Here is a 7,868-nt window from a genome sequence, read left to right as displayed (position 1 = left end):
TTGACTGATCATTTACTTGTGAGTATTCAAACCAATGTGCTAACTTAGTCAAGTCAGCCTAAGTAAAAATGTTGAAAATCTGTGTTTATGCCTTTTGAGAAAGAAAGTGTGTGATGTCCAAAAGCAGATTTAGAAAAGATGACTTTAATTAAATAAATTAATTAATAATTATATAATAAATTATTAGTTACAAGTTCAGATCAATATAACCTACAGTTTATATCTGGCATGAATGATGGATTATAGCAACATGTATCCCATGCAGAGACATATACAGTAGATATAATAAAAGCCATTTAGCCAAATTATAAACCCTAATATCCTAATTAAGTATACCAAGTAATTTATACACACCTGCAAACAAACACAAAGCGTTATTCACATGAAGCATTGTGTTCATATCATCAGTCCCTAATGTAACCATCTGCTCCACTCTGTACTTCTTTTATGCATAAAATGCTAACCAACTCTTGGCAAGAGGCCCTGATTCACCATCTCACATGCATCACACTAAATTAATGAGTTACCTAAGAGAGCAAATGAATAGAGCTTTTGTGTGTCTAATGGGAAATTAAAAATGCCTAATAACTTGGAATCTGCCAAACTAATGTGCAGCGGAGGTCTTTCTGGACCATACAAGAAACTGGCCTCAACGGACAAGGAACTATAATAAAAGAAGACAGAGTTGATGGTCTCATAACCACGAGGCCTAATGAGGAATAAAAAAATAAATAAAATCAGGGGTGAACGGCATGCAGCACAAAATACTTGATTAAAAGAGATGCCCAACGCAAAATAAAATGAAAAATTTGTAATTTATTGGAAAATAGTTTTTTAAATTTGATTTACAAACCTGTTTTGATCAACAACAGAAAAACTTCTCATAGAGTCAGGGGTTTTTCACATCATCATGTCTTGTCACCATAACAACTCATATTAGCATGCCAAGAGCTCAGTGGTTATTCACATAGCAGTGGGTGATGGCAGCAGCCGAAAATATCCAATTTCTACATGTTTCAGTGTGTTGTGACAGGAAACTGAGTGGGACCTTATTTGAAACAGCTTAGCAGTTATGAACTTGGAGAAACATCAGATCTGAGGTTATCAACCTCCAGAATAATGGGATTGCTGCTGATCATGCCTCAAACTCCCATCACAATTTTGTGCATGAATATTTTGATGACCACATAAACACTCAGGAAAATCTATTCAAATGAAGATGTTAACACAGATACAGGTGGTGTAGTATGTTAACCATTCCTCAAGCTGAAATGTGTTATTATTTTATTGTAAATATTTTTCTCTATATCTCCACAAACAATCTCACCAACTCCAAGAGGAGAATAATTGGAGATAACTTTGCATGGAGACACAGCCTCCAAAGTCACCTCTGGATGAAAACCTGCAGAACCACATAAAAATCTAGTAATTATTACAAGAGCTGCAGTTTTGTTTAGTTTTTTTTTTGTTTGTTTTACCATTAAAACTCATAGCAAATTAACCCACACGCTTAAACAAGAGACGGAACAAACTTGAACAATATCAGAAAATCCGTATCCCATGTCCTCTGAGGCCAATACACAATGGCTGTCCCATTCACTTGCACAAACACCATACAGGGAGCAAGCACAATGCAAAATGTCGATTGAGTTTATCTAAAACATCCATCCATCCATCCATCCATTTTCTTAAGCTCATCCGTTACCGGGTCGCAGGGGCAGTCTTAGCAGAGATGCCCAGACTTCCGTCACCCCAGACACTTCCTCCAGCTCTTCCGAGGCCAGCCGAGAGACAAAGTTTTATCTAAAACAGAATCTGGCACGTATGTGACAAACATTAATGGCAATGCTACGTGAAGCAAGCTGATCTTAAACATAGTTAATAAAAAGAACCATAAAATAAACAAGAAAAAATGTTTCATTGTAAAAGTTCCCCTTTACCTTGACACCGTCTCTATCCCCATTTAGTTCTGCTTGGCCACACAAAGATGAGGCCAGAGTCTCCTTTAAACCACTGGAAGTGACAATGGGAAAGCAAATGGCCTGGCTTGGCTTCAATAGGCTTGGCTTTGGCTCTGTAGTGGGAAAGTGGCTGCTGAGAGAGACTGCCAATCCATAATGTTTTTGAAAAGCACCAGAACCCATTTAATATACACTCATCACTCCAGATTTACGAAACAGAGTATATACTGTAGCTAAATGGAGCAATAGTGGAAACACATATTTCCATGTTTTCGCAATTCCAGTGTACTGCATAATGAAAGAAAGATGGTGTAACTTACCAAGGTTTGATTTCTGTAGTCCAAACTGGTCTTAAAATTCCCTGTCATGACCCTTCAAGGCTTTCTCTCATGTCCTGTCTGGCAGTGATATTATGATCCTGTAATTACATAGTTCTTAGGCTCAAAAAGCACATATTTCTGTGTTGTCAAGTTATAAAGAGTGCAAGAAGAGAGTTAAAGCCTGAAAAGCAGCAATCCTTTCTCTGCACCTTTTCATCTAATGTATCACTTAGTTGTGTGTCCATGTACCTGGCTGGAGTCCAAAGATTTAGGTGAGTTCATGGACTCAGATCCAATTTCATAACCTGGATCTGTTGTGTGCAACAGTTCTGAATTGCCAGGATGTACGCTCCAACTCCAGAAGTACAGGTAGCATGCCATAAGCTTGACTAGCAGATGGTGAAAGCTGACAGTTAGCTTTGTGTATGTTGTAATGTATAGGCTATATGAAAAGTAGTGAAGTATGGAAATGTTTTTGACATCGACAGCTCACACTCCAGTCATTCTTTACAGAATGTATAGTTTAGTGCCTGGACCATTGATAATACCCATATGACACATTGAGAGAGCTGCTTAGTCTCCAGGTGGATGCTGGAGCGGTGGTGGATTTTGAGCAGCAGCCAACTTGGCAGTTGTGCATCATTTGACTTGTCAGAGATGGGTTCTCTTGCAAACAGACAAATGAATTAAAGGGTGTAATTTCAAAGGATCATGTATTATTTGCCAGAACCAGCTCTGGAGTCGCCTCATCTCTAGTCAACTCACACTAGAATCATTATTTTAAGAATACATACAGTTTCTGTACGTATTCTGGCCTCCAGCCGCCCCTCTTCCCTAAAATAATACTTATAGAGATATATTTGGAGTGATGCACAACAAGTTCCCAAAACAACGACTAGAGTGTAAGTGAATGGTCAAGATGTAGTTGTAAAACAATGCAATGTTTTGCCATGGCACTAGCTTCCATGAGGACATTCCCAACAATTAACATGTCAAGAGACTTCACTCTTTAATGAGAAGCTCCTGTGGATGTGACTAAGGCTTCAGCCATTGTAAGGGATACATCCAGTGAACACTTGATATATTGAAAGTCATTTGTAATCAATTTACCCCCCCCCCACCCCAACAACAAAAAGAAATCAGAGTGTAAAGGTAAAGAGTAGATCTATTCATTCTTCTGACAAGCGCAAACAGTAGTATTGTGCCATTGCATAGCCTTTGCGATTGAGTTTAGATAAGCATGTGTGGAACTGGAAGTCACCTTTTAGGTTGGTGTCAGCGACTTGTGTATGATTTGAGCAGTGCACAGGGCACATGTCACATATCTTTTCATTGAACTTAAGACCAGGGGCCTCATTTAAAATGGAGTGCGTAGAATTCATACTAAAAGTGCACGTACACCCAAAAGCCGAAAATGGCGGGCGCAAAAAAAAATCTGGATCTATAAAACCATGTGCACGCACACCTGCAGGCAATGTTTGCTTTATAAATCACAGTCCAGCTGGAAGGTTGCGCAGCTAAATCCGCCTCATATCCCGCCCTCTACACGCCCACTTTTTACCTTAAAAGGGTAATGCAAAGTAGTATTTGCATATGAATTAGCCTGCTGAGCATGCGCAGTGGCTTCCTGCAGCCTGTTTGGCGTCAGAATGAATGAGACGTGTCGAGCCACCGTGCCACTGAATTTCACTGAGATCTGAGATCGAAATGTTGAGGATGAGGTGGAGGACAGGAAAACGACATTATTTGGTGGTCACAGTAAATGTAGAAAAAGTATATAAATAGCCCCCCCCCTCCCCTCAGAGCTGCTCAGGGCTGATTTATGGTTCCGCGTCACACCAATGCAGAGCCTACGGCGTAGGTGCGCGTCGCCGCGTACCCTACGCCGTAGGCTCTGCGTCATTTTAACGCGGAACCATAATTTAGGCTTACACCTAAATTAAAGGTTTCAGGCGCGCGTAAAACTCATTATATATATGAAAAAAATTCTGTGTCCCTTTAGGGGCTCCGTAGAGCCCCTAAACGATCTACGGAGCCCCTCATTTGTTCTGTCCTAAAGCGGTGGGTGAAGAGGAGATTCCCGGCGTGTCCTGCACCGCGGCTGCAGCAGCACCAGAGTCCTGACTGACGCTGAGGTTCAAACACAGAGGGACAGGATCAGCGCTATTTTATTAGAAGTCTGATATATGTTGTGATATGTGATGACATTATTAAGAGTATGACATGAATCTGGCTTCATTTCACCACCTCACAGCCTGCGTCGCCAGTTCCCCATGTCTTAAGTAAGTTCCTACAGGAGGGCCGGGGTTGCCGTAGGGATACACAGATTTTTCAGTTCGTTTTTTCTTTTTAGATCCCAGCCTTTGCGTAGAAGGTGGCTTGCGCATCTTTCAGGCCCTTTTTGTGCGCAAGCAAGCTTTATAGATGAGGCCCCAGATGTGTCACCATGTTCTGGAGAGGTGGAGGTAGAGGTTTTACTGCACAAGCTGGTAGGCCAGCTAGAAGGGCATTGGCATTGCAGTAATTGAGATGGAATATAACCAATATCTGTATTAAGAGTTGCGTAGCATATTTAGTATGGTAAGGCTGGATTTTTCGTATGCTGTAAAGCGCAAAGCTGCATGACTGGGAGACTGAAATAATGTGGTCAGATGGCCCGAGAATGATAACTGATCATCAGCCATGACACCCATCGTTAGACGTTTTTAGATTGGATCCCTGCTAATATCGCTGGATGATGAAGTGTGTTTAACGCGTGTTGGCAATGTAAACGCAAGGCGTGTTATTTGTCACTTCAGGCCTGAAGGCGAGTTCAGGGACGGAAGGCGAGTCAAGAAGAGTATCCGTGAAACAAAATGTAACCTGTGTGGGCTTGTAGAATTACGTATTGTCCCCACATCAGCAAGATTAATTGCCATCAGACAGGTGTAATTTTCAAACGGTTGGTGGATGAACATTGGGATGAGCATTTGGTTGTGCCTCTTACAAACCCCCAGTTTTTAATTTTTGTGGCCACTTGTTCAAACAATGGACCATCCATGTGGTTCAGGACATAAGGCGGTTTATGGCGTCCTCGTCTCTGAAGCTGAGGAACTTGCAGACCTCTTTGTCTCCACAGTTAATTATCTTGCAAATATAGATTCTACCTCTGCTCTCTTGCTGCTGCTATTACTCTCATCAGCTGTTTCCTTATTTTATAAAATAAATGAAAACTTCCCTGGTGGGTTGTACTGGTACAGGTTACGTGATCAACAAATCCCTCCCACGACCCGCCACCCTGCGTTAGTTCTGTTTACATTAGACCTGACCCGCAGTTAGGACTACCCTCGGAGTTATTCGCGAGGCAGCTTGGCACGCCACCCTGCATTGGTCAATTTAAAAGGGGCACATGACATGCTAGATCTGCGCATTAAACGCTGGGTATTCGCCATTGTTAAAGGGGCTAATCGTTACACCCAGGTGTACCCAATACCAAGTAAACCTATACCTAATAAAGTGGCCCTTGAATGTATTTTCACCAAGCAATAACCCGTTATGCACAGCAGTTTATCATAACTTATCTTTGGTATAGAAGAGGATAAAAGAAGTGAGGAGATTTCAGCATAGATGTGAAGAGCTGAAGTAATAACTTCACCCGCTGTCAATAAGTACAAAAGTGTCTGATGAGTTTACCTTGCCTCAGCAGAGGCTATGTGGCTGAAGAACCACGGATACACCCGTCACGGAGTTGCAGTTCGCACAGTTCAACAGAGCATGATGCCACTGAACATGAGCCCAAACTGCATGACGGAGCAAACAATGCTCAACACAAAGGAGTGTTTATCACAGCATTGTTTGGATCTCGGCCCCAGTCGGGTTCTCAAAGATAAGTAGATGTTTTAAAAGCCGCTCACAGGTAGGACTGGGATATTTAAGGAGCAGAGCTCTACCAGAATGCATAACACGTCCCACCTGATGAAAAACTGAATAATTATGTTAGCTGTGCAGCGGGATGCAGTGCAGCTTCTTGTGCTCACGCCGCGCATGAACTGAGTGAGCTACACTTTCCTTTCCAAGCAACAGATAAGGTGCACTCTCAGGTAACTTTATCCCTTAATGTTGAGCTGTATTTCAAAATGATATAAGTAGCAATATTTTGAATAAAATGTGTATATTGTGCCCAGATGTTTTAGGAAATTCTTAGATATTTAAAGAATAAAATTATGCAGAGGCATTCAAAACATATTTTTGCTTGGAACAAATGTTTCAGGGTTCAGTAATATAAGATGATAGGAGTAGAAGCCTAAAATAGGGCCTACATAATTCAAAATTTAAAAAGTGCATATTGCATTTGCAAAATATATTTAGTATTGTTAATCTAAATATCAAATTCCATTCTTTTTTCTTTTGGGAGTATGAGGAAACTCATGAAGAAACATCTTCTTTTGGGAAGAATGTCTGACTTTAGTGACTGAGAAGTGAGAGGCAGTCGGGGGAGGGGGACAACATGCAACAAACGGCCGTGGGTGGGATTTAAAGCCAGGGCTTTCACAACAGGGCCGAAGATCTGCACGGGTGAGCTTCAGAAACCCTCCAAGAGACAACTTTTTAATATTTAACACAGTGTCTGGGAGATTGATTGGCAGGATTTTCAATAGCTTTGTCATTGTGCATTTTTAAAATTTCTTATGTGAACTGATTTGAAGGAGAGGACTCTTAATTCAAAGGTGGCTGTGTTAACACCCTTCAAATTCATCTTTAACACCCCTTTTGAATTCACCTCTTCTATCAGCTAACATGGTTTAATATGAAACTCAAGCCTCAGGTTGCAAGAATCACTCTACATCTTGTCAGGACAATATTTTCACTGCCTCCTTTTCCCTGCGGCGATGACCTTCCTCTCTGATGTGTGCACCAAAGACACCCAGCCCACATAGGCAGGACTGCGAAAAGCAGTCAGGCATATCTTTATCCATTCTAGCTCCGTTCTCCCTTGGCTCGGGATGTATAAGGTGCTGCTGGAGCTTTCTCTGCATTTAACAAGGCTTTTCTGTAACGGCTAGTCCATTAGACCTAAAGGGAGATTTAGACAGCTGACAGAAGTAGAGCTCTTCTGTCTTTCCATGTTATGCAGCTGAAACCATCAATTCTTCCTGACCTTTTTCTCCTGGAAATATTCAGGCTGTGTTTGTGCATACAATATTCATCGGGAATAAACATGCCAATGTGTTTTGTTTTGAAAAACAATGTTAAGAGCCAAAAAAAGAAGACTTTTGCATCAGATGCCAAACTCTTATCAGCAGAGATCCATGTTATATTAACTCTGAATATTTCTGTTAAAAGTATACTTGGCTGAAGTCTAACTCCCTTTTAGGAGTTTTTGTCTGTTTTATGTTTCTTTTGATAGTTTTTAAACACATGCAGAGGTACTTCTATTTACTGAATTGCATGAAAAAGTGAACACTGTAAAAACAGCCCCACTAGAAAGAGACAAATATTCCTGAATCTAGTTAAATTGTCTTACATGAATTGTCTTACATTGTCTTATCGTCAAAAATATCTTTGCCAATTCGTTAAGAAAAATGTTCTTGACTAGAACTCTTAAAAC

Source organism: Cololabis saira, chromosome 8 (assembly GCF_033807715.1).
Source record: "Cololabis saira isolate AMF1-May2022 chromosome 8, fColSai1.1, whole genome shotgun sequence".
Lineage (NCBI taxonomy): Eukaryota > Metazoa > Chordata > Actinopteri > Beloniformes > Belonidae > Cololabis > Cololabis saira.
The sequence above is the reverse complement of the archived record's forward strand: the minus strand, read 5'-3'. Positions refer to the sequence as shown.